This window comes from Mandrillus leucophaeus, unplaced genomic scaffold, assembly GCF_000951045.1.
Source record: "Mandrillus leucophaeus isolate KB7577 unplaced genomic scaffold, Mleu.le_1.0 Scaffold366, whole genome shotgun sequence".
NCBI classification, from domain to species: Eukaryota; Metazoa; Chordata; class Mammalia; order Primates; family Cercopithecidae; genus Mandrillus; species Mandrillus leucophaeus.
Window position 1 is genome coordinate 1,178,176 of NW_012103876.1, and position 2,672 is coordinate 1,180,847.

Consider the following 2,672-nt stretch of genomic DNA (forward strand, 5'->3'; position numbering starts at 1 on the left):
AGTTCTGGGCCAGCGTCAGAACCTGCATCAACACTGCCACCAACCCGGGAGGTATCAGGGTTGCACCTCTGCCTCCAGGCCGGAGAAGCCCTGGGAAGGATCCTGACTGGCTCAACTCAGGCCATGCGGCCAGCCTGGCCCAATCATGTGCCCAGGATCTCCGGAACCATTCACCAGCTGGGGCAGGTCCTTTCCCTAGGGAGAGGCTGGGCCCCCATAACTGACCGTCCCACCAGGCTCCATGGCGGGAGGTCACCAAAGGAAGGTGGAGGTGCTGTGCCCTGAGAAAGTATTTCAGCAGCCAAAACAATGGGCGGCAGAGAAACTACCAAACCCCTCGAGATGGAGCCATCCCTCCAGAAAGCCCAGTTCCCAAAGGGTAAGAAACTTCTCGAGACCAAGTAGGATGGACCTGAGGGGAGTCCAAGTCAGTGCCCAGCCATCCTTTCTCTTTTCCCACCGAGCCTCGCCGCGGCCACCTGCCCCTGTCCACAGTCTCCCTGACTGTCCCATAGAGCCCGTTTCCAGCAGTCCCCCTGTGGGGGCTCTCATTGCACCCAGACCTCCGTGCCTCTGCTTGCTGGGAGGGTCTCCCTCAGCCTCCCTGTGTCTCTCCCTGCTGGTCCTGACCTACCCTGGAGGGCTTCACAGAACCGAGTAAATCCACCTTTCCCAGTGCCCTAAAGGAAACAGGATGGCCCCACACCACCAGGACCTGTTGGACGTCTCTCCTGGGCCACGGCTGGGTTTAAGTCTGCCTGTCACCCCCAGTGCCTGCCTGATCCGACAGGGCTGTTCCGCTCCCTTGGCTTCACGTGACCACAGCCAGTTTCTGTTGCTTGTGACCCAAACGCCCTGTCCACACTCTACACATAGCCTGGCAGGGTGGAGCTCCCTGGGTGGAGCCTCTTGCTCTTTCGGCTTCTCCCCCAGCCCAGCTCCCCATCTATTTTCTGTTTCTGACATCACTTCCCCAGGCTTGAGAGCTCTGAATCATGTTTGCCTCCTCCCCCTCCCTCGCCCCCCCACATGCAGCATCCAGATGCAACATTTCCCCCTTTGCAGCGTCTCCCACATCCATCTCTCTTACTCCATCCCCGCCGCCTGCCTGCCACCAGGGAGGGATGCCTCATCATTTCTTGCCTGGATGACCGCAGCAGCCTCCCGGCTGGTCTCCTTGCCTCCAGCCTCTCCCTGCTCCCATCCATCCTCCATGGGCTGCCAGATTAATCTTCCTTAAACACTGCTCACTGCCTGTCACTCCCCAGCTCAGAGATGTGGTCACAGCCCTGTCGCTTGCTGGCACCCCACAGGCACCGTCTGCTCCAGCGGGGCTGCACGCCTCCCGACTGCCCTGTACACATGCTGCCACTGGCATTGCCCGTCCACTCCTCCTCCCCTCATTGTCTGGCCAAATTCCACCACATGCCAAGGTCCCAGCCTGAGTCCCTCTCCTATTCTGGCCTCAGGGCTCCCAGAACTCTAGGGCAGAGGCAGGGAGTGCCCAGGGACCAGCTCTGAAGTCACAGGTTGGCCTGAGGCCAGCAGGTGGGCTGTCCTTGCTGGGCCTGTCTGGGCTCTCCAATGTGGCTGTGGCCTCTGCCACCTCTCTGCTCTGCATGTCCTGGAGACACATCCTGGCTCTCAGGTGTCAGAAGTCCTACTCAGCCAAGTCACTCTGGTGACTCACCACCATGCCAATCTTCCTTCTCAGGCCCCCCCATGAATGCTCATTATCCAAGAATGAGCACCTTCCCAAGATTCCAGGCCTGCAGGCCCTGCCCTTGACGCATGCTGCTGCCAGTTTTATCAACCGAAGATCCTGCTCCACACCAACCCTTCAAGGGCGTGTCACAGAGAGGGGCCAAAAGTGAGCGTCCCCCGCCCCGCAGGCCACACAGCTCACACCTGCAGAGCATTTACTGTGAGCCGGCATCAGGCGGCGTGCGCCACGTGGCATGACTCGTTTATTCCTTGAAACCCTGTGAGGTAGGAACCTGTCATTGTCCGCATTTTCCAGGTGAGCAAACTGAGTCACAGAGAGCTTAAATAACCTGCCCAAGTTCACCCAGTTTAGGATTCTAATCCACATCAGAGCCCTGGCTCTTAAGCACCTGTCTCTTATACACATCTAGATGTGTATAAGAGACAGGGGCAGGGAGTACACAGGTGGTGGGGGTGCACAGGGCAGGGGTGCAGAGGCACTGGTTGTGCATGGGCATGGGGGCACCTAGCAGTGGGGGTGCTCATCTGCCAAAGTGGCATCCAGGTTCCAGCCCCAGCCACCCAGGAAAATGGGCTCGCTGGGCCCAGCCCAGATCTTTTGCTTTTTCGGGAGAAGCCTGACATTTGGATTTTTATGTGAATTATCTCTCTCTCTCTCTCTTTTTTTAGAATGTTCTATCTGCCGCGTGGGGGCTCAGTGCCCTGCCTGCTGCCACCTGGCTACCTCTGGGTGGGCGCTTTGCCCACATCATCATCTTTCTCCTGAGATCCTGGGCCAGGCCCCTTTCAGGTGCAGGACACAGAAACCCAACTCACACGGGCGTTAAAGTGGGAAGTTCTTGGATCTAGGGCCAGGAAGGCTGTTAAGAGCAGCTCACAGGACTGAGAAAAGCTGCAGGGACCAGAGCCTCAGGGCCTCGGGGCCACTGGGACAGCCTCCTCCTTCC